This window comes from Ursus arctos, unplaced genomic scaffold, assembly GCF_023065955.2.
Source record: "Ursus arctos isolate Adak ecotype North America unplaced genomic scaffold, UrsArc2.0 scaffold_26, whole genome shotgun sequence".
NCBI lineage: Eukaryota > Metazoa > Chordata > Mammalia > Carnivora > Ursidae > Ursus > Ursus arctos.
In genome coordinates this window covers 25,976,944-26,002,050 of record NW_026622941.1, presented here as the reverse complement: position 1 = coordinate 26,002,050, position 25,107 = coordinate 25,976,944, and the positions used below count along the sequence as shown (strand labels likewise).

At 37.6% G+C, this 25,107-nt stretch overlaps 1 protein-coding gene across 13 annotated transcripts in view; it reads right to left on the bottom strand.

Moving 5' to 3' along the window:
* The window catches only part of CCDC91 (coiled-coil domain containing 91), a 312,578-nt gene extending 295,831 nt beyond the window's left edge, over positions 1-16,747 (bottom strand). For 5 of the 13 annotated variants that reach the window (XM_057303312.1, XM_057303310.1, XM_057303316.1 and 2 more), the window contains exon 1: positions 16,522-16,724. The gene's annotated coding sequence lies outside the window, so the exon portion shown is untranslated. Of the gene's footprint in view, positions 1-15,996; positions 16,410-16,521 lie in introns of those variants that run through there. The other 8 variants (XM_048216514.1, XM_026502183.3, XM_048216516.1 and 5 more) reach the window with 5 other exon arrangements.
* Between the last annotated feature and the right edge of the window lie 8,360 nt (positions 16,748-25,107).

The following is a 25,107-nucleotide window of genomic DNA, read 5'->3' as shown; positions in this document are numbered from 1 at the left end:
CACAGGTTATAAGTAAATTTAATTTTATCTGCATTTTGGTTTTTTGCCTTTGTTCTCTATATCACATATTATCTAAAGCAATCTACACATTTAATACAGTCCCTATCAAAATACCAACAGCATTTTTCACAGAACTACAACAAACAATCCTAAAATTTGTATGGAATCTCAAAACTGCAAACAGCCAAACTGATCTTGAAAAAGAAAAGCAAAGCTAGAGACATCACAATTCCAGACTTCCAAGTTATCTTACAAACCTGTAGCGATCAAGACAGTATGGTACTGGCACAAAAGCAGACACGTAGATCAATGGGACAGAATAGAAAACCCAGAAATGGACGCCCAACTATATGATCAAGTAATCTTCGACAAAGTAGGAAAGGATATCCAATGGGAAAAGGACAGCTTCTTCAACAAATGGTGCTGAGAAAACTGGACAGCCACATGCAGAAGAATGAAACTGGAACACTTTATTACACCATACACACAAATTCAAAATGGATTAAAGACCTAAATGTGAGACAGGAAACAATAAAAACCCTTGCCCCAATTTGAAACAAAATTAACCATCACAAGTCCATCCCTAGTCAACTTAGCACCGGTACACATCTCCTTAAACCACACTTAATCTCCAAATAAAGACAATAACAAGGTCTTAATTATACCTAAGATGCTACAACTATCCTGTGTACACCTGGAAACACACTAACCTCTTCCTTAGAAGAGGAGGAAAAGTCCTCGAATTAGGTTTACTCTTCTTGATATTTCAAATTTTATATACTATGATGGAAAAGTAACACTACTTAAAATACTATGTATACACTCAATGCATCTTATGCTACATAATAAGGAAATGAGAGGGAAAAAAGATATTTTACATATGTTGCCATCCATGTGTGCATACACACACAAACATATTCATAACAAAAGGAAATACTCATGACTATTATAGACTTTGTTTCTATAACTGGTCACATGGTTGTAGATGGTATTTAGAACTACCTCCTTCCATTACCCATTCTGTAGTTCTTTTGTCTTCAGCAAACAATTCAGCTGGTTAAGACTCTCTGATGGGCTGATTCAAACCTTCGTTCCTGAGAGTATGGGCCATCAGCAGTCCTCCCTGAACTGGGTTATTTTAGTTTTCCATTGACCTTAATCACAGGGCACGGTAATACTAAGATGCCCTAAGGCATCTCCTGTATTTCAGACATGTTCTTCCTTACCTCCATCATGAAGTAGCAGTCCAATTTCTCCCTTGGTAGTCTGGATCAGTCACCCCAGCCAGCAGTGGCCTTGCCTGCTGATTCAGTGGCATGAGGAGGCCAAACCGGCAGTGCAGCCGTTTTAACTTCCAATTCAATGGAATTATTGTGTCTCCTGGTGAAAGCATTCCTCCCTTTGGAACTGAAATGTCTAGGCCAGCAGAGCACAAAGTCATGGAAATTTTGCTCACGGGTCACTAGGGGTCATAGTGAACAGAGCCACTTCCATTCCCACCCCTTGATTCCTGAACCTATTATGAATCCTGGCTATGGGAGAAACAACACCATATAATGGATACTAATTCTGAGCATATACAACCTTCTTAAGAACCTCACCCCAGTGCTTTAAGAAACTGACACACCTAGCTGGCACTGCAACTTAAGTCTTCAAAAGGCTATTCCACCATTCTATCAAGCCAGTTGCTTCAGGATGGTAAGAAACATAAGACCAATGAATCCCACAAGCTGTAATTCTTTTGCTCTGAAATAAGTTCCTTGATCAGAAGCAATGCTCTAAGGAATACCATAATGGTGGATAAGACATTCTGTAAGCTCACAGATGGTAGTTTTGGCAGAAGCACTGCATGTAGGGAAGGCAAATCCGTATCTAGACTAAGTGTCTATTCCCATAACAACAAATCACTGCCACTTCCATGATGGTAGTACTCCAATATAAACAACCTTCCTCCAGTTAGCTAGCTAATCACCCCAGGGAATGGTGTCATATAAGGAATTCAGTGTTACTCTCTGTTGATGACAGATTGGGCACTCAGCATTGGCTGTAACCAGACAGGTCTTGATGAGTCAAAGTCTATGTTGCTGAGTCCACGGGTAACCTCCATCCCTGCCAGCATGGCCATTTTAATCATTAGCTCACTGGACAATAACAGGGATGGCTGGGAAAAGAGGCTGAGTGGTATCCACAAAATGGGTCATCCTATTCACTTGATTTTTAAAACCTTCTTCTGCTGAGGTCACTCTTTGGTAAGCATTTACACGGAACACAAATATCTTCACTTTTTTTTTGTCCAGAGAGGTCTATCTACATACCTTTTCCCCAAATTTCCTTGTCACCAGTTTTTCAATCATGTTCCTCCCAAGTCCCTGACCATCCAGCCAAACCACTGGTTATAACCCATGAAACAATACAATCAGCCATCTGGCCACTTCTCCTTCCAAGCAAAGTGAACAACCAGGTGCACTGTCCCAAGTTCTCCCCACTGGAAGGACTGGCCTTCACCATTGTCCTTCAGGGATACCCCAAAGAGGGGCCACAGGGCTGCAGCTGCCCACTTTCAGGTGGTACCTGCACATCATGAAGAACCATGTGTAAACCACATCTGAGTCTTTTCTTCCTGTCAATTAACCTTAGGGAACTTCCAATGAAGCCATAGGTGCAGTCTCAAAAAAAAGAAGATACTAGCAGAGTAGGGACTGTGGGCATTTGAGCCCCTTCTTCTTGTAACTTATTGTGTCTTCAGGGCCTACTGAGGCCTGATCACATACATACTGCTTCCATTTGATGATGAAGTGCTGCTGTGTATGCTCAACTTTATGGCTTGGTGGGTCAGATAACCACCCACTTAGTAATGGGCAGCTCAGGTCACGTAGTAACTCGGTGGCCCACAGTTAAGCAGACTCTAAGACCCAGAAGCAAACCAACAGCTATTTCTCAGAAAGGCAGAGAAGGGCAGGCTTTGGTCTATATCCTACAGATCTGCACTATGGTTTATTTATTGGGGCCTGATAAAGGCTCTAAATAGCATCCCTGTCTGCCACTGACACTTCAAACACCATTAGATCTGCTAGATTATATGACCCTAGCAACAGAGCAGCTTGCACAGACACCTGAACCTATTGCAAAGCCTTCTCTTGTTCTGGGTACCACGAAAAACTAGTTCTTTGAGTCACTCAGTAAATGGGCCAGAGTAACACACCCAAATGAGGAATGCATTTAGGGGTTCAATATCCCCAGCTTCATCAGGGTCTTCCCACATGCCCCTATGTCAAATTTCAGAAACCCATTCCTTCTTAATATATGTGTCACTGCAATGTGTTAGTTTATATTACTCCCACCTACTTGACTGTTAGGTTCTTGAAGACCAAGTAACATTTATTTCTGTATCCTCCAGTGGCTAGTACAGGTACCTAAAACATAGTCAGGGCTCAGTAAAGATTTCTATTAAACTGAATTTTGCTTCCTAACATATCTCAGTTGTCCATTATTTTAACTTTTATAAATTCAGTTTTGAGAGTTATTAAACCCATGTTTATTCATTTATCAAAGGTCTTAATCTGCTAATTGTGCCCTTTAACAGAAATAGACTTGTTTCCGAAGGGAAACACATAAAGGACTCTTTCGCTCATTTTTTTCCAAGATGATATAAACTTGTACTAATCACTAATTTTAATTTCTTCTTGAATTGAAAGTACCACTATCATCACCAAGATCATTTTTTTCATCTGATCCTAACTTTAGTATCAATCACCTACAATTTTTTCACTTCCAATACTTACTAAGTAATTGAGAAAAAAATTATCTATGAAAGACTTGCAATGCATAGAAACTAATTCTTCCAGAAAAACACAGTATGTGTGCTAATGAAAAACATAATCCTCGTGTCCGAAGCACACTTAAATTGAGTATATCCCTGACAAACCTGACCCTTTATGAGCAACATTTGAAGGACTTTCCCTCTTCACCATTTTAGCTAAAAATCCAAGGCTTCCCCATAGGGCAATCTAAGCACTACAAACATTTTTTATACGTCATATTGTCAGAATCCTACAGAAATGTCAACTGATGCTATTCCTCTATGAGTAAATATATAATCAAGTCCAAAAAATGCTAGCTATTGGGTGATGGCACAGACATTCATAAGTTTTATTTACTAAGTTCATTTAATTGCATGTAAGTATTTCTTTAATTCTGTACACATGTCTTTGGTTGGTGTTTTTGTATGTTATATTAACTAAACACCACAGAAGAATTAGCTATACTTCTAGAAACCCACTCCAACACCTTCAACAATTTTATGGTGAGCCTTTGGCAGCAATATACACCACCCAAACATGGCATTTCTGTCTGGTGGTAAGTAAATAAATACCTGGCCCAAAACTACACATGATTCAAACATAATAAGAGGAATAAAAGAAAACAGAGAGATGCATCTTGGAAATACCTAACTTGACACTCCCTTGTGAAAAATGAGTAATACAAAACAGGTCTTTTACATTTTTAAATTCATGATGAGTGTGACAACTTGAAACTACCCGTTTTGGGAATTCTGAATGGTGAAATACAGAATTATTTCTCAAAGAAATGTCAGTATGCTTCACTGCAAAGAGAAATAAATGCACCTCAGGACAGACTAATATAAAAAAGCATCTCTAGTAATCATTTACAACATTGGCAAACCATTAATGTCTTCCTCAAACTGAAAGGTGATGAAAATTAAGTAAAATACAAAAACCCACATATGTTCACATTCTAAGAACCCAAAGATATAATACAATTACATTTTAACCCCTGTTCTTGTCAACTGTTTAAAGGTAACAATCATCCCAATCTCTGCTATAGCACTGGAATATTCTCAATTATGACTCTCAGGTACGATAGGATGCTAAGCCAGTCAGTTAAATACTCAGGGGTAAAGGGGTGGGGAAGTTGAGTTTAGGTACTTTCAATTACTAAGGCATTAAAATCCACAAGTATTCTCACCAAAGCAAAAAACACTTGGCTTCTGATTGTCTTTATTTACTAGGAAATCTCATTAACCAGAAAATGCAATTTCTGCAAGTAATATGTTATGGTATTGCACGTAGTAAGTGTTCAATAAATGCTTCTTTACTTTCCCCTTTCGGCATAATCATTTTGACAATTCAATGAACTTTTTAATCATAATGTATAATAAACCTTAACTGAAGATTTCCTCTATTTAAATGGACCCAATTATAAAAAACTAAATAACATAACAGATAATAATGCTCAGTGACCACACAGGACAAGATAAAGAATGCAGAATCCACAGAGAGTTCACAAAGTCATTAAACAAGCAAACAGCAATAGTAACAACAACAAACAGCAACAATAACAAACCCTGAGGAGGAGAAAGAATCTGATATCCAAAATTTGCATGTCATACATGTATTATATATATGTATATATATGTACATATATATACATACATGTATGTATATACATACGTGTGTATATATATACACATACGTGTATTATATATATTATATATATGTATTATATATATATTGCACTAGTTGATTGTAATATGTAATTACATATACTATATGTCATATAATATATATTTTTTAATGTCTAGTTTTCAACAAAAATTGAGACATGCAAAGAAATAAAAAAGTGTAGTTCATATATTGGGGGGAAGGGCAGTCAATAGAAATTATTCCTCAGGAAATCCAGACATTGTACTTACTAGACAAAGACATTAAAACCAACTACTTTATAAATGTTCATAGATATAGTCTCAAATTACAAAAGGAAACCATGCCTAAATAACAAAAGGAAATTATGACAACAGTGTCTCATAAAAAACAGGAATTATAAAAATGAAACAAAAAAAAATCTGAAATTGAAAAGTACACTAACTGAAACACAAAATTTACCAAAAGGTCTCAACAGCACATTTGAGCTGGCAGAAGAAGCAATTAGTGAACCTGAAGATAGGTCATTTGAGATCATCCAGTCTGAGGAAAAGGAAGAAAAAAGAATGAAGAAAATGAACAGAACATCAAAGACCTATGGAAAACCATCAGTCATACCAACATATGCATATGCATAATGAGAGTACCAGAAAGGAGAGAAAGACGAGAGCAGGGACAGAAAGACTATTTGAAGAAATAATGTTACAGAACTCCACAAATTTCATGAAATATACTATTCTACACACCCAAGAAGCTCAACAATTCCAATTAGGGCAAACTTAAAGAGATCCACACTTCTATGTGTCATTACCAAACTTTCAAATGCTGAAGACAAAGAGAATCTTGAAAGCAGCAAGAGAAAAGCAACTCATCACATACAAAGAATCCAAGATAAGATTTTTAACCATGAAGGCCTGAAGGCAGTGGGATGACACATTCAAAGTTTTGGAAGAAAAAGACCGTCAACCAAGAATTCTATATCCAGCAAAACTAATATTCAAAAAGGAAGAAATTAAGACTTAACCAAATGAACAAAAACAGAGAGAACTCAACACCAATAATTCTTATCTGTGAGAAATATTAAAGGGGGGGCGCCTGGGTAGCGCAGTCGTTAAAGCGTCTGCCTTCGGCTCAGGGCGTGATCCTGGCGATCCAGGATCGAGTCCCACATCAGGCTCCTCCGCTGGGAGCCTGCTTCTTCCTCTCCCACTCCCCCTGCTGTGTTCCCTCTCTCGCTGGCTGTCTCTCTGTCACATAAATAAATAAAATCTTTAAAAAAAAAAAAAAAAAAAAAGAAATATTAAAGGGAATCCTAAAGGCTGAAATGAAAAGATAATAGACAGTATTTGAACCTACATAAAGAAATAAAGAACACCAGTAAAAGTAACTACATAGGCAAATATAAAAATAGATATAAAGGCATATTTGTTCATAATTCTTTTAACTCATATCTGATTTAAAGACAACTGCACAAAGCAAGTACTACAAATCTGTGTTGACAGGCATACAGTGTAGAAAGATGTAATTTTTGCAACAGTCGCACTGAGGAGGGGAAGAAATAGAACTACATAATAGCAAACTTTGTGTAAATTTGAGATTAGGTTGGTATTAATCCAATGGAACACCAAAAACTCTGTTATAAATTAAGATATTGTTTGCAATCCCCAAGGCAACCACTAAGAAAATAACTCAACAGATATATAGTAAAAGAAACAAAGGAATTAAAATGGCACAGTAGAAAATATCTGTTTAATAAAAAAGATAGCAGTACTAGAGAAATTAAGGAACCAAAATAAGAATCCACTTAAGACATACAGAAAACAAATACTAAAATGGCAAGCATTAAGTCATATCTTACCAGTGACTACAATAAATACACATGGATTAAACACTTTAATCAAAAGGCAAAAATTGGGAGAATGGATAAAAGGTATGATCCAATCAGGTACTATTTGCAAAAGACATGCCTTACATTCAAAGTACAAGTAAAATAATGTACACCAATAATATATTGGGGATAACTAATTTCATAAACAATATGCAGAATAGTATACTATCAACAATCCAAAGTTTAGAGCATCCATTTCTTAAAAATCTATAAGTCAGGGGTGCCTGGGTAGTGTGGTTGGTTAAGTGTCTGACTCTTGGTTTTGGCTCAGGTCATAATCTCAGGGCCGTGAGATCGAGCCCCACGTTGGACTCTGGACTTAGCACAGAGTCTGCTTAAAGACCCTCTCTCCCTCTTCCTCTGACCCTCCCCTCCATGCTCTCTCTCTCTCAAATAAATAAATCTTTTTTAAAAACTCTTTAAGTCAGTCAAAGATCTGATTTTCATTCACCCAATAATTATTTAATGAAAACCAAATATATGCAACTGAAGAATATAATGATCAATAAAGCCACTGTCTTAGATTAGGAAAGAAAATACCAACGCATAATGTAAACTACAATAGAAGTTTAAAAGTGTTGAGATCTCATGCCTATCCCCATGCTTTCATCTCCTCAGATGCCTTGGCTCCTTCTTCAGAATGTCTTATATATCAGCTCCCCTTATTCATCATTCATTTTCCCTTCTGTTCATTAACTCGACAAATATTAACTAGCACTTCTGATGTTCAAAACCCCTGCTAGGTGCTAAAGATACAACAGTAAGCAAAATTGGCCCTTGCCTCATTGTGCTTACAGTCTGGCAAAGAGAGAGAAATAAGCGTAAAAACACATGCAACCACACAGGTGTTGCCAAGACTGAGGGGAAAAAGGAATCTAAACTTCTCTGGAAGGTCAGGTAAGGTTTCCTCATAAGCAGAAGCCTTGAGTACCTGCCTCCAAAACCAGAATGAGTAGGAGCCATTTCCAGTTAAATGGAGTATTGAACATCCATGTTTACTACCATTCTCTTCTAAAACACTACTAAAATGACAGATGTATGAAGAGACAATTCACAGAATTACCCAGGTGACCAATAAATATGTGGAAAAATGGTCAATCTCACTAGTAACCAGTGACAGAGATATGTTAGTGACAATGAGATTTATATCCATCAGATTAGCAAAAAACACAAAAGTAATTATACCAAGTATTGGCAAGGATGAAGAGCTACTCTCAGATATTAATAGTGAGAGAAAAAACGGGAACAATGGCTTTGGAGAATAATTTAGTAATCTCTAACTTGAAAATGTGCTTACTGTAAGAACCAGCAAATTCTATGGCATACCCTAGAAAAATTCCTTCATGTGCATCAGAGATGAAGAGGAAAATCCATGGCCATGTTGTTTAAAACAGCAAAAAAAGAAATAATCTAAAACTTCATTTAGAGAGATGAAATTAATAATTAGTAAAAGCCATTCAATATGATAAAGCAGTGTAAATGAAAAAACTAGTGTTATATGTTATTGACATAAATTTCATAAACATATTGTAGACTAAACAAAGGAGGTAGCAGCAAAATACACAAAATATTTAATAAAAATATATTTTTAAAAATTTCATAGATCCCCTACCTCACATGATAAACAAAAGTTAACTCAAAATGGATCAATGACCTAAATACAACAACTAAAACTATACAACTCTTAGAAGAAAGCACAGGGGCAAATCTTCATGACCTTCATTTGGCAACTGATTCTTAGATATGACACCAAAACCACAAGCAACAAAAGAAAAACTCACTAAATTGAATTGAATCAAAATTTAATACTTTTGTGTATTAAAGGGCATTATCTAGAAAGGGAAAACAGGGACTTCTGGGTGGCTCAGTTGGTTAAGCATCTGCCTTCGGCTCAGGTCATGATCTCGGGGTCCTGGTATTGACCCCTGCATCAGGCTCCCTGCTCAGTGGGGAGTCTGCTTCTCCCTCTCCACGCCCCCCCCCCCCGTCCCTTCCCCCTGCCTGTTCTTTCTCTCTCTCAAATAAATAAATAAAATCTTTAAAAAAAAAAGGGGGGGGGGAAACACAATCTACAGAATGGGAGAAAGCATTAGCAAATCATATATCTAATAAGGGTCTAGTATCCAGAATATATAAAGAACTCTTAAAACTCAACAACAAAGAGATAAGCAACCCAATTTTAAAATTAGCAAAAGAACTGAATAAACACTTCTCCAAGAAAGATATAAAAATAACCAAAAACACTGAAAACATTGCTCAGTTTCATCATTAGGGAAATACAAATCAAAACCACAATGAGGTAGCAGCTCACATCCACTAGAAAAGCTATAACCAAAAAAAATGGAAAATACCAAGTGCTGATTAAGATGTGGAAAAACTGGAATCCTCATACACTGCTAGTAGGAATATAATATATACAGCCACTTGGGAAAATAGCTTAGCAATTTCTCAAAATGGTAAACACAGAACTACCACATTAACTAGCAATTCTATTCCTACATAGATGCCCAAGAAAACTGAATACAAGTACACAAATACCAGTATACAAATGTTCATAGCAGCACTAATCACAATAGTGAACTAGCACTAAATGCCACTAGTTATACACTTTAAAATGATTAATTGTTATGTGAATTTCACCTCAATAAAAAAATAATCAAAAAGAAGTGTTTTAAAAAATGTTTGAAAGTGCAGTGCAACATTACAGATACTTAAAAACTGTGGCTACTATTATTGCCTCTATTATATATTGTTATATATATATATATATCACAAAATATCATGGCAGTAATTGGTCCATAAACACAGGTAGTCACTATGATATTTGTGATACTGACATAACTGCCTCAATTCCAGGATCTTAATCTCTAAAATTCACTTTCTTACTACAAGTTTGTATCCTTCTATTTATAGCAGGCTATCTTTCCCACTGAACCTGCCATTCACATCTATTGAAACTTCTAGTATCCCAACCCCTCTTTCTCAGCCTATCAATAACTCCTCCTTTGTAACTCCCAACTTAGTTACTATTGGTAAAGCTCGTGTCTATTTCTTCCTTGATCGCTCTTTGCCTTTCTAAATGCCTCTGTTTCTTTTCTGTATGTCTAACATAGTGTGTTATACACTAGTAAATACACTCAATACACTCAATACGTATTAGACAAACCAACCCACAGGCCAATTTTTGGGGGCTTCCTCAATTGAGACTAATCAATCTGAGGAACAGAAAGAAAAAAGAATGAAGAAAAATGAACAGATCCTCAGAGACCTGTGGGAAACCATTAAGCATGCCAACATATACACTATAGCAGTCCCAGAAGAGTGAGAAAAAGGGGCAAAAAGAATATTTGAAGAAATAAAATGGCCAAAAACTTCCCAAAGTTTACTTCCCAAAGTGTACCTCCCAAAATACAGACATACACACACACATACACATACACACACAATCACCAACAGATAGATTCTGAAACGTTTTATAAAGTGGGAAAAGAGTATATGCTGATTAAAGAATCAGATCCAAGCTTATGATTCCCAATTTACCACCTGAACAACTGCTGAATTATTTTGATCAGATGAAAGTAACTATGATGATACGTGGGAGAAAAAATATATCCAAAAATTTCATGTATATGTTGTCTCATTTGTTTATAAGATTTTCTACTCCTAAGCATTTTGTAGGAATCAGACAATAAAACATTTTGCAATCTGATTAGATTCTAAGTGATCAGAGGACTTCTCATCAATCATATGGAAATCACTTTTTTTGTTCATGACTGTGACACTGAGAATAACCTTGTGGCACTCCTTTCTTCTCCTGTTGATAACAAGAGAAGATCAATAACACCTAACTTTAGAACTACAGAAAATAAGCTCAATGCATCAATGAAAACAGTCTCCTACAAAAGATTCCTGCAACAAAATGTACTCAACAAGTATCCTTAACTAATATGACGGGGGGGGGGGGGGGGGGGGAGTATCACATATACTAAATAAGCAAGAGATATTTTACAACATCAGTCACTTTAAGCAGAAGTTAGTTCTAAAAGGAAATTAATAAAATGTACCTCTTCTGCATAACAGACAAAAGAAACCTAAAATATCTAAATGCCTCATGAAAACCATCAGCAATTAATAAACAAACACTTTCTTCCCACTCTGCAGAAAAAAAAATAAATATTCATTTCAATTTGTCTTGTGATTCAGGGCAGGTGGCCCATTTAATGCCATTCAGGTATCATAGGCTTATTTTCAATTTTTCATACCCAATTTTTGACAAAATGAATAAAAGGTATAACCTCATCTTAAATTCTTTATCAAATTCATAATTAAAATAACAATACTCTCACTTTTGTTAACTATCTTGTATTGATGTAGCTTTTTAGTAATATTCACGCAAGCCCCTGTCCATCAGTGAAGCACATGCACAGATTAATGGGTCTTGCATAATACTGCAACACTGTCTACTACAACTACAGAAGTTCTGAATTCTCATAATATAGAAGTCAAGAGTCTTGAAATGATTGTCCAGACCCTCTCTTACCACAAGGTTGGACACAACATAAAAGGCTATTTGGCTGGTCTCTCCATTATCTAGGCCTACTTTGGGTAAGAGATACATATGGTCAATGATAGCAAGGTCAGCAAAGGGAACAGAAAGTCAGTTGTCTCTGAACACCAGAAAAAAGTGATATCACACTTCATAAAACAGTGGTTCTTTCTTTTTTTTTTTTAAGATTTTTTATTTATTCATTTGACAGAGAGAGAGAGACAGCCAGCGAGAGAGGAACACAAGCAGGGGGAGTGGGAGAAGAAGAAGCAGGCTCCCAGCAGAGGGAGCCCGATGCAGGGCTCAATCCCAGGACCCTGGGATTACGCCCTTAGCCGAAGGCAGACGCTTAATGACTTGAGTCACCCAGGCGCCCCAAAAACAGTGGTTATTTCATTCATATACTTAGTCTATATGACTCTATGTTTGGACTGCATTATGTAAACACCAAAATGTACACATCCTTCTAAGGAAAACAGGTTTACGAGAATTATTATATGTTGCGTTTTAAAGTGAGTGACGTCATCTCTATTCTTCACCTATTAAACCTGTAATTTTAAAAAATGCTTCCCATTTCAAAATTTTAAAAATCGTTGTATCCCTTGCTAGTAACATTAAATGTATCCCTAATTTTTTTTTAAGATTTATTTATTTGAGAGAGAGAGAGAGCATGAGTGGAGAGGAGGGGCAGAGGGAGAGGTAAAAGCAGACTCCTTGCTGAGCAGGGAGCCCAATGTGGGACTTGATCCCAGGACCCTGAGATCATGACCTGAGCTGAAGCCAGATGCTTAACCAACTGAGCCACCCAGGTGTCCTAAATGTATCCCTAATTCTTTAATAGGATTTTATGGCATATAGCAAACAAAAGTCTTTGTACTACTTTTTGAGGATTTGACAGAGAAGGAAAGATGATACAGGTAAAGAAATGTCTAAATTTAAAATTTAAAAATATAAAAAGACATAAATTTGGGTAAACATTTTAGAAGTGACTGATATTGTCTCATGTTGAGTTATTAATTTGTTTAATGAGTTTATTTTAAGCATCAAAATTAAGACAGATTTAGAACAAACACAATATATACAAAATGCTTACAAGAACTCAGTGTTGGTAGTGTAGTCTATGAACAAAAAAAGATTCAGGAAGATCTATGATCAAACCCCAGCTCTACCACTAACTATTAACACAATCTTGGATAAGTTTGCTCACTTGTCTGAGACTCAATTTCCCTGGCTATGAAATGGGAAAAATACTAACTACCTACAGGTAGTGGTTGGAATTCAATAAAACAACATATAGAGTATCTGCATCATGCTAGACTCAAAGACTGTAATTCTTAGCAAAGTAGAACATGAGTAGTATTTGACATGACACAAAATGCATCAGGAATTCTATCTAGATCATTGGCAGCAAAATAACAATGTTGGTGGAAAAATCATTTAATTATTTTAGACTCTAAACCTATAAAAAAATGGTTTGAACTAGATATGAGTTTATGAAATTCTAGGATTCTACCTTAAAGTGATGCTCAGAAATTTTGCTCCAGGGGTGGCTGGGTGGCTTAGTCCTTAAGTGTCTGCCTTTGGCTCAGGGCATGATCCCAGCATTCTGGGATCGAGCCCCGTATCGGGCTCCTCTGCTGGGAGCCTGCTTCTTCCTCTCCCACTCTCCCTGCTTGTGTTCCCTCTCTCGCTGCCTCTTTGTCTCAAATGAATAAAATAAAATCTTAAAAAAAAAAAGAAATTTTGCTCCAAAATTTATTACAATAAATAACCCAGAGGAAAAGTTCTAAGAACACCAAATGAAACAGGCAGTGTATATTAAGAATCTGAAAAAATTTCAGGCACTTTGAGTAATAACCACAGTTTTAAAAATCAATTAAAAGAATCTTACCACAGTTATGTACAAAGAGATGTTTAATGTTAATTCTAATTGGGAAAACCTAACCATCTTAACTATAAATCAAGAACTTGCAAACCAAGTTCTCAAAAAATTCATGACATAGTAACCACTTATAATGTAATGCTGAGTGAAAAGGGAAAAACATAAAAAACAATATTTACAGTTCTGTTTTTAAAATGTTTGTAAAATAAAAAGACTGAAAGAAAAGCCAGCAAAATATTAGCGGAGGTTATTTCATATTAACAGAAACGGGTTAGCTTTTTTCCCACCGGATTATTTCCCAATTTTCTTCTATACAACTATGATTTCCACAATGAAAAAAAAATACAATATTTATTCATGATTTAAAAAACACAAAAGAAAAAAAAAACAATCTCTCAGCAAACTAGAAGCTAAGAAAAGTTCACCAAGCTGATGAAAACTGTTTACAAAAAACTTAAAGCTAATTTTAATGGTAAAAGACTGATGCCTTACCCACTAAGATGAAAAACAAGGCAAGGATGCCTGCTCTTACCTGTCCTTTTCAACATCATACTGGAGGTCCCAGCCAGTGCAACCAGACAAGAAAATCAAATACAGCTGACCCTTGAACAACTCAAGGGTTAGGGGCGTCAACCCTCTCACAGTCAAAAATCTGCATTTAACTTCTGATCCAATGATAATTTTAATTATAAATTATATATCAAAAAAACTAAATTTTACAGGACCTAGGACATGCCCTTTTTGAAAAATACACATCAAATTAAATGATCTAAACCCATCTCATTGGGTTTGGGGGTAGGGGAGACTGAGGAAACCAAGAAATCCTTAGAAATATTGTAAATCAAAAAAACCAACTTATCGTCAAGATTTATCAATAAGAATAAACAGACATTGATATGAAGAATTAATCTAAAGAGAGTTGCCTTTTTCATTAAGTTCCCGCTGTTTGAACAGAAAATAACAAAATTTGATGAGTTTACAAGAAAGACCAAAAGTCACAAGGAACAAGTTGATAAAACAGCACTGTGATTATGAGCCAGAATTTGGAAACAAGTTACCTAACACTCCCCTTCCAATTTACTAATGGAAATAGTCTCACCCAGTACAATGCACGCCACCCCAAATTCTATTAAGAGAAATATAATAAACCTTCAAATAGCTTTCGTTATTTATAACAATCTTATATACTTTATAAATCATACATCCTCAGCTAGGGGTACAAGATAAAATGCCTCTTATTAGGCAAATTCCTACTTATGCACTTAACCTTCACATCAGCTCTTTTTTTTTTTTAACTGTCACCAAAAATAAGAATGATGACTCTGCAGTTCCTTTTTGACTGGTATTAAGTATCAAGATGATTACAAAACGCTCTAAGTTTTGAGCTTATTACTCCAATAAGAAGACATATTTTTCCATGTAATAAAAGAGGTAAATTTTAACTTCCATCACTGTTTGCTTTATGTTTATTTCATTTGGCTTATCCTGTTGCTACGATACCAATTCATACTAAGATTTCCAAGCCCACAGAACAACTTTCCTAGCCAGCCAACTTTGTAACCAGGGCGATGGTGGACCACACAATTTTCTGGCTAGCCAGCACCACACAGGTGCACTCTCCCTGGCCTCTCCCGTGCTCCACTTACCTAACAGGTACAGTAAGTATTTAACAGAAATTGTAGCACAGGGCAAATAGGATGACTAGAAGTGTAGAGCTCTCGGATGTCAGAGAACAAAGTTAATCTATTGTCACTCCCTGTTCTTCCACCCAACTAAATATTCGGGTATTTTGCCTTAAACTGTAGGGTGACAATCACTCCACCAAGGAACATGCAAACACTACTCCCAAGAGTCATCACCCAACTACCGCCCGGATAAATATTTGGAGAGGAAGGTGGCATCAGGATCTGTACAGTTCGGAAAGGAAGGGAAGAAAAGGAGTCGGGATTCTTACGGGGCTGCTGAGTCAACTACAGCTGTGGCCAGGACTTCACCGTCCAGGAAATCAGGCTCTGCCCCAACTCCCATCATGGAAGCAAGTGAGAGTACCAGCAGCAACATCAGCCTACCAAAAAAACACCCACCACTGCTTTTAATAGTGTTACCACTCCTTAAAGCGAAGCCAGAAATAGGTTTCACGTCCAAAGCTTTCCACCACAGTACACACCATGGGCAGATGGAGGAAACATCTTTATTGTGGGGAAAGGGGGCGCACTTATAAGGATGAAGGATGCCTCACCACTTGGAAAGTTACTGGCTCCGGCCTTAATCCCAAAATGCCACTTGTATTGCAACATGTGGCCCAGAGTAACTACAAGGAAATGTGGCTGACGGACGTCGCAGAGCTTTTACCACGGTGTAGACAGCAAAGTAGAAGGGGGAAACATAAATCAGGCGCCATCGGTGAAAACTCGGCAAGGATCTAAGTCTCCGTTCGGTGGGAGCTTCGGTGACACAATAATCACGTGTACTTGTCCGTAGACTTTCGGAAACATTCGATTCTGGAACGTTCAGGGGCTGAAACCAGCCGGCAGAGAAAGTATCGGTCGGCACTAGCGGCCGGGTTAGCGCGGTTCCGTTTCAGCCCGAGGCGGGTCACGCCTCCGACTCCCGGTCCCGGCGACCTCCGGGGCGAGGCCGGAGCCGGCGCGAAGCGGAAGCCTGGCCGCGCTCCCCGCCCGCGCCCAGGCCGCCTCGGGGCGCGCCGCCGGCCTCGCGCGGCCCCGGCCCCCAGACCCGGCCCGGAAGGCAAGCGTCCATTTACCTGCTCCCCGCTCTGGCTGCCGCCGCCGCCGCCGCGCCGCTCACCCACGCTGCCAGGTGAGCCACCCAGCACACGGCCCCGCACGCGCACACCCCGGGCACGACCCTAAATCTGTGGGGGGGACCGCGACCCCAGCCGCACAAGTTGGGCTAGCCCACGCACCACCCGGCTTCGAACACCTCTGCCCCCGGAAGTTGATTTCCTCCAAGGCCCGCCCAAAGCTGCGGCTGTCACTCAACGCCAACACGCACGTCACGTGGCCCGAGCTGAGGGCCCCATCTTCAGAGCCACGCCTCCAATGGCTGGACGAGTCCACGGGGGGGTTGCCTTCTGAAAAGGGATGACGCAGGAGTTACGTCCTGGTAGTTATAGGTTCTCGTTTCTTGTGAGTGGCCCAATTTCTATGCCTAATGCATGCAAATAAAACCATCCCCAAAATGATACTCCCGTCTGGGATTCTGTAGGATTGTTCCTGAGAAGAGCCGCCTGATCTTTTCACCACCCCCAGGCGGAGTTCAGTAAAAAACGAATTTAGCCAAAGGCCTGACAAGTAGTAAGTGCTCAAGAAACAGTTGACGGGACAACTATTCCATTTCATCTTTGCGTATCTGAACCCTCAAGCACCGGAATGCACCTAAGCCCAGCACATAGGACATCAGTCAAAGACTACTCAAGAATTATTTTTGTACTTGGCCTCAACGCCAGATCACAGCAATTTATACATGCCATCTCTGTTTCACAGTTTATTTTCAGCTGCCAAGCCACCCACTTTTTTCCGAGTCTTCAGTCGAATAAGGTCTCCCGAAGAAAAAGAAAAGAGAATGACATAACTTTCAGGGTTTTATTTGAAAGGAAGCATGATTATATAGATATTTTTTGGGGGGTCCATTTCAAAGTGTCAGTAACTGTTAAAGAGAAGCAGTCAACTGGCTGGTCACTTGTTAAAGACTCTTCCATCTTTGACAGGGGAGGGATTTGAGGGACGTTCATTTAACAATTTTTCATTAAATATATACTTGGCCTGATGGCAATGGGAGAATGGACCAGATACACTTAAGATGTTTACCTTCAATGAGTTTATAGTCTAGTGAGAAAGACAAGTAATCTGGGACCTTTGAGCATAAGTCTCTGCAATATTCAAGTCACCGCATAACAGACATTCTTTAACATTTTGGATGTTATTTTTCTCATCTTTCCACTGAACAAAATTGGCTCAAGCCTTTAATAATCTCTGCTGTGTACTCAAGGTGGAAAATGTCAGCAAGTAATCCTAACAATTCTCCAGCTAGTGCAGGCTTACGTGGTTAGGGAGTAGTTCCAGTATTGAGCACAAATGTCACTCTTCTACACCCACTTTTTCTGTCCGCCATCCTCGTGTACACAGTGAACAAGTTTCTATTACAGCAAATATGATGCTTCCTTACCCAAAACTATTTACCTATCTAGTACACCACCGCTTTTCATTTGTATATCTCTCAATCTACTTCTCATTTGTCTTTATATATGCAGCAATATCACAGTATTTAGTGATTAGAAGAAAGGTATTCAATAAATGTTTCTTAAACTGAGTACAGTTACCTTTATATCATTTTGTGTTTCATATCCCTTTCAGCTGGAACCTCAGATGAGTTTCTGAGAGTTTTCATTGAAATATCTGTATGTTTCCTCTGTCCCACCTAATCCAATATTCAATACTAAATAGACATATAATAATAGAAACTAATATTTATCAAACACTTGCTACGGGCCTGACATAATTGTCTCATGTGCCTAGCTAAATATTTTAAATCTATTATCTGATTTATCATCACACTAATCCTCCAAAATAATTATATTAATATATTCACCTTTTAGGTAAGGATAAAGAGAAAAAAAAGGATAAAGACTTAGGGAGGGTAATTTGACCAAGTGGCAGAGCAGAATTCAAAGCCAGGTTTGAGAGGATTTGTTTATTCACTACAGCACACTGCCTCTGCTTTTCACATCATTTTGTTCATCACTGAATCCAAATTTCACCACCTCCATGAAGTTTTTCTCCCCTTCACACAGTATCTGTGTTTTTTCTTTTTTATTACGTATACAATCAGTGGTTTTTAGTATATTCACAGAATTGTGCAACCATCACCACAATCAACTTCAGAACAATTTTATACCTCAGAAAGATACCTCATACCCTTTGTCCGTCACTCCCCAATCCTCCTATTTCCTGCCCCTTAGGCCCAGACAAGCACTAATCCGCTTTATGTCTTTTGATTTGCCTGTTCTGGACATTTCACGTGAACGCAATCATGCACTATGTAGCCTTTTCTGGCTGGCTTCCTTCACTTTGCATCATGTTTTCGAAGTCCATTTATCCATACATCTGTTGGTGGACATTTGGGTTGTTTCCACTTTTTTGGCTATTAGGAATAATGCTCCTATGAACGTTCATACACAAGTTTTTGTGTCAAGATAACATTTTCATGGGTATATCTACCTAGGAGTAGAATTGCTGTGTCATATGCTAATTCTATGTTTAACCTTTTGAGAAACTGCCAGACTGTTTTCCAAAGTGGCACTATGATTTTACATTCCCACTAGCAATGTGTGAAGGTCCTAAATTCTCCATAGTGCCACTTATGTCCTTAGAACTTAAGTGTATTAGAATTTATAGCTCTATTGCTTGGCAGGGTATTTTTCATAAGCCATCTTGTATTATTATTTATCTTTAATATGTATGTATCTGCAGGCTGCAGGCCGATTACCCTAGTAGATTGTGACCTTCTGAGCTGAGAAACATGGTTTCTTGCCCTCAAGAGGATCAAGTTTGGAGAAAGATATAGACAATCAAATAGAGTAATAACAAGCCCGAAATCAAGTTGTTAAAATGTGGAGGAGGAGCACCTTATTCAACCTGCATTAAACAGGAAGTACTTCTCATAAAATGTAATGCTGAAGATGAGTCTTGAAGAATCAGTAGGAATTGGCCAAGCTGAGAAGAAGCAAGGTATGTTCCAGACAAAAGCACGTGTACCTTGGTATGTATCTCCTCGCCTATGAACTGTGGAGGAAAGTATAGTGTGTAGGTGGGTATAGCGGAAGCCAAGGTGGTGATGCAGAGGAATGTGGCAAAGGAAGTAGGAACAATAGATGGGTCAAGATGGATGGAGAATTTTATAAACTGCTAAGGAGTTTGAAATCTATTCTGAAGGCAATGGAAAACTAATGGATTGATTAAGCGAGGTTGGGGGGGTATTACTTCAGCAGGAGTGCATGGGATGAAATATTAGATAGGAAACAGGTTTTTCTCTGGAAAAACAGAGAAACCAGTTAGAAGACTGATAAAATAACTAGAAGGAAGAATTATGGAAGGCTGAGTTGAAGTGGTAGTCATGAAAATGGCAAAAAGGATTTGAAAGGCAGGTAGGCCGCAAAAATATAGGAAAGAACTGAAGATGTATTCCAGGTTTCTGGTGCTATTCCAAGAGGTAGGGGATTCAGGAGGAAGGTGGTACACTTGCTGATAAGAATACTGAAACACTACAACTTCCTACTGTCGCAGTGTATATGCTGTTGCAGTCACCCACAGAAATGAGATGGATGCCCTCCTAAAATGTGGTTTACGTATCAAGATTTCTGATAGCACACACGCACCAAGAGGGTGTAAGAAGGTTTATTAGTCACATAATGAGACTTTCTAGGAAGAGCAGGGCAGGCTTCCCAAACAAGTCCAAAATGGCTGGGAGGGGGTACAGGGAGGTTGGGAACAAGACTGGCCTTTGGGGATTTTATGGTGGCTAAGGCATGATACTAGGGTGAAAATTCTTATACAGGAGCCAGGGCTCATGTGGCTTGAATTACCCACTGGCACTAAAGAAGGGAGCACCCAGGCTTTCTTATCAGCCTTCCCAGATGTGGGGCAAGAGGGAACGGATGAGAGCTTGAAAGTTGTCAACCATGAAACATCAACTATGGGATCAGTCTTTATTACCTATGTTTAGAGTTAGGTTTTGTTTTGTTTACTCCAACAAGAAAATAATATAATTTTTATGTCTTTATATGCTTTGAAAATGATTGTAGTGGACACTTGCCTTCTCAAAATTTGTTCCACTCTACCCACATTGTGCAGCACACATCTGAGAAGTTTGGGTGGAATTAACCTCACCCCTGTCCCAAAGTTAATCCAGTCAGGTTAATCCTGACCCATGATGTTCCCTTGGCCAGAAATGGTTTGGGATTGAGCACCAATCATAGAACTTTTGCCCCCAGATTGTGTGATGTGACTCTCTTTCTCCCTCTTGATGTGAATGAGAAAGCATATGATCCTTGTTGCTGAAGGCAGTCATCTTGTGACCAAGAAAATGAGAGAGAAATGGAGCTGAACCCCTAATCAAATAAACAAAGATCTATAACATTGTATATAAGCAAAAGGATGTAAAGTACAAACTGTGAAATTTTTAAATAAGCATTTTTCTGGCCCTTTTCTCCTCCTGTACTAGATTGTTCCATTATGTGAGCCTTCAAATCAAATTAACGTAGTTTGATTTTTTTTTGCTACTTATCCGCAGTATTGAATACTGAATAGTGTATTAAATGTTGGTTAAGTCGGTTTGAATTTGTTACTACTCTACTTTACTTCAAAATACTTTGGTGTACATCATGTGATATAAATGTGCACGTATGTATTACTTACCTTCCTTTATCCTCTAATGGTTGTCAGTTGCCATGATCTAGAATTTGCTCTTCAGATGTATTCAGCTAGTGTTTAATCAGAAAGCCTGCATTCCAAACATACCAACAATAAATGTTTCTGGTATCATTATCTTCCATTAAAACCTGAGGCTTTGCTAATCGATGGATGTTATAAATGGATTTTCATATGTGAAACTATGGGTTTTTCCATTAGCATAATGGATGTTATAAATTGACTCTCATTGACGAACCAGTGGTATTCAGGATATATAGATTGAATAGAATATTTCCGAGATAGTCCCTACCTTGCATGACCAAGGTTATAAAAAGTTAGGAAACTCTGTAGTCTACACTTTTAGGAGCAGCACCATTCTGACCTCAAACAAATATGTCTAAAATCCTAATACTCTTCGATATGCCAAAGATGGAACAGTTTAATTTCTGCTCAACTAAAGGGAGAATCATGTTCATTATGGAGGTGACTGGAAACATCACGTTAATTATGGAGACAAGGAATAAATTATTTGTGCATTTTCCTACCCACTGCAAGTTCATATTTAGAATATTCCCAACACAGATGCCATTAAACTGCGATCTCAGGATGGGCCATTAAACTAAATGCAGACTAGCAGAGTATGAAGGGCTACTAGGAAAGCGAAATTCCAAGATACAGAAGTTGGACTACACTAGTAACAAGAAGGAAATGTTCAAAAACCTAATATTAATGGGAAAATATATTGTTAAATAAACCTCAAGCCTGACTAATAATAGCCTGTGACTATTTAATCTTAAAACAATCCTCAGACTTCTACATTCAACCTAATAGGAAATAATCTGACAAAATAGTGTAACCTCTTAAAAACAGCATCTTCCCCAATGATGAGCTCAGATGGGGCCATAAAGGACACTGAGAGCAAAACAGTACCTGCCCGAAGAACCCACACCCCTGCCATCAGGAGTGCTCACTCTTCCTGTCTGCAGAATATGACAAGGATCAGTGACTACTATGTAATATTTCCTGATATACTCTTTTTAATTGGAAGTTTTCATTGCAATTACTTTGTGGTTTCTCTTCCACTGCATTTTGCATTTGTTGGGAATAGGTAACTTGTCACTGGTTGCTAGAACATAAGGAACTCCAGATGAAGCTAAAACACTTTGGAAAGACAGGAAGATGTTCAGTAATTACAGTTACTAATTAGAGTGGTTGGTCAGAAAAGGGTACACTACAGTGGACAGGGTAGTTGTTATCCAAACATGAATTTCACTCTTTCCCTGTTGTGTAGTATTCAGGTATATTGGGTGAGATTAGCCCTAAACTTTTCTAATGTTAGTCCTCATTAGCTCAAGCCAGAAGTTACTCCCGAGCATGCCACAGTTAGTGGGGGCAGGCAGATCCAGTCCTAAGTCAATCACAGCATTACTCTAACCGTAAGAATCAGGGATCATCCAACAAGCACAAAACTAAGGACCATTGTTCAGTGGTTGGTAGAAGGAACTCTCTATCTTCCTGAGGATGTAAGTGAAGAAGCCTATAATTCCTACTGCTTTTAACAGTCATCTTGTGATCATGAAGGAAAACAGTCTGAGGATAAAAGCAGATATAGATTGTAGAACAAAGCTGAAATAATTCAGAGAAATGGAGCTGAAGCTTTGATTAAATCAGTTCTAAAGCTTCTCTCACCTCCATGGGGCTTTTCATTTATCTAAACAATTTCCATTTATTATTTAATCCATTTTGAATTAGGTTTTCTGTTACTTTCAATCCCAAGTGTTTTAACTTGTAGAAGGGTTTTGTATCTCTAGCTTCATATTAAATGTCAGAAAATGAGTTGTCATTTTCCTAAAATGGAAAAGAACTTTTCCACCTTCTTCCCTTTCCCTTTGTCAGTGTTCATGCCAGAGTGAGATTGAAAATGATATACTGTCCCTGAGAGCAGTTCTTTAAGATTCATATGATACTCAGCTTTCACATTAAACCAATGGAAACTATTTCAAATATGTATTTATAACATTGTCTATAAAAGAGGAAAAGAGTAAACTGTGAAAGTCTTCAATAAGCTCCTTACTGGCCTCTCCTCTAATCAGGTCTCCTTTGAATTCTATGCAACATCTAACCCATTTATGAAATCTCCATTATAAAGGAGATACATGATCCCTAACCTCACACTTATTTGCACATTATCATTAGTCACCATTTTTGGTTTGCACATTTTGTCTTGAGCATTAACCAGGCAAGAATCACTCCCTTAATGTCTAAAAAGCTTTTGCAAAACAAAAATAAAAACAAAACAAATCAAAACAAAAAACCCAAACAAAAAAACACTTTTGCACAGCAAAGGAAGCCATCAACAAAATGAAAAGGCAACCTACTGAATGAGAGAAGATATTTGCAAATGATATGTCTAATAAAGAGTTAATATCCAAAATATATAGAGAACTTATACAACTGAACACCAAAAAAAATATGATTGACAAATGAGCAGAGGGCCTGATTAGATATTTTTTCAAAGACATACAGATGTCCAACAGACATGAAAAATTGTCAACATCACCAATCATCAGGGAAAATTTCAAATCAAAACTACAATGAAATATCACTTCACACCTATCAGAATGGCTAGCATCAAAAAGATAAGAAATAACAAGTGTTGGTGAGGATATGAAGAAAAGAAACCTTCATGCACTCTTGATGGGAAAGTAAATTGGTACAGCCACTGTGGAAAATAGTATGGAGGTTCCTCAAAAAGTTAAAAATAGAAGTACAATATAATCCAGCAATTCCACTTCTGGGTATCTGAAAAAAAATGGAAACACTAATTTGAAAAGATATATGTAGCCCCATTTTGTTGCAGCATTAGCTACAACAGCCAAGATGTGGAAGCAACCTAAGTGTCCATAAATAGATGAATGGACAAAGAAGATGTGATCCACAATGGAATATTACTCAGCCATAAAAAAGAAGAATGAGATCTTGCTATTTGCACCAACATGGATAGACTTAGAAAGCATCATGCTAAATGAGATAAGACAGAGAAAGACAAATATCATATGATTTCACTTATATATGGAATCTAAAAAACAAAACAAAACAGGAATACTCTCATAAATATAAACAACAAACTGGTGGTTGCCAGAGGGTTGGGGGTGGGGAGATGGGCTAAATAGGTGAAGGAGATAAAGACATATAAACTTCTAGTTATAAAATACTTAAGTCATAAAGACGTAAAGTACAGTATAGGGAATATAGCCAATATTATAATAACTTTGTATGGTGACACATGATAACTAGACTTGTTCTGATTATTTTGTAATGTACATAAATGTTGAATTACTATGTTGTACACCTGAAACTAATATAATATTGTACGTCACCTATATGTCATTAAAAAAATATGAACTGCTTCTATTATTATCTCAGTAACTAATACACAAAAGAATTCCCAAGCCAGAGAGAGACACAAGAGAAGCCATCATTTCATCCATGTAATCATTACAATAAGTTGATAAAAACTAATTTATATGATCAGTTGCCTTTAACTATGATCTCAGAATAATAACTCAGAGATGGGGTGACTGTAGATGGAAAGCACGTGCATCCACTCTACTTCCTTTACTCTTCATTATATCCTTAAAAAAAAGAGTCAGTGGAATTAAACTTTCTAAAAACATTAAAAATCAATGCTGGAATATTTTTTGTATTTTGAATTAATTCTAACACCTAAATTATTCACATAATTCCCAGTGCTTACATGTCACAACTCTGACTGCTAAACACTACTTTTTATGATGATATTGAAAAATCAAAAAGTGAGCGAGGTTTTGCATCTATATTAAACCATTATATTGCTTCCTTAGAAGTTACTCTACCACTTTTGCAGATGGAGCAAGCAATACTCTGGGCAGAACGCCATG